This window comes from Frankliniella occidentalis, unplaced genomic scaffold (genome assembly GCF_000697945.3).
Source record: "Frankliniella occidentalis isolate FOCC.00 unplaced genomic scaffold, Focc_3.1 Scaffold203, whole genome shotgun sequence".
Taxonomy (NCBI): Eukaryota; Metazoa; Arthropoda; class Insecta; order Thysanoptera; family Thripidae; genus Frankliniella; species Frankliniella occidentalis.
Genome location: NW_026267329.1, coordinates 138,515 through 138,914, shown reverse-complemented (window position 1 = coordinate 138,914; position 400 = coordinate 138,515).

The following is a 400-nucleotide window of genomic DNA, read 5'->3' as shown; positions in this document are numbered from 1 at the left end:
CATCGTAGACAGGACCCTTACCCCGAGAGCCTCTGCGACCGCACCCGGGTCGTGGCAAGCCATCGGATCCCAGGGCGACGACGGGGTGGTGGTGGTGGGGCGGCTCAGCTCAGCTGCAACCTCCCATGGGCGGCCTCGTGGTGTTGTGGCCGTTGAGATGGCGGCGGCGGCCACAATCTGCGGAGGGGAAGGTGGAGCTGCTAGGCGCTGCGGCGTTGTGCGCCACAGAGCTGGTGGCACTCTGTACTCAAAACACCGTACTTAGCAAGTACAGGAAGACCGTGAAACAAGTTGACCAATTAAGTACTGTTCAACTCCTGTGGTTTTTAGCCCGCCCTTCTGCTTTTAAAAAAGCATTAAAGCGGGCTTATGCAACCGCTCTCGTGTCCGTCCGTCCGTC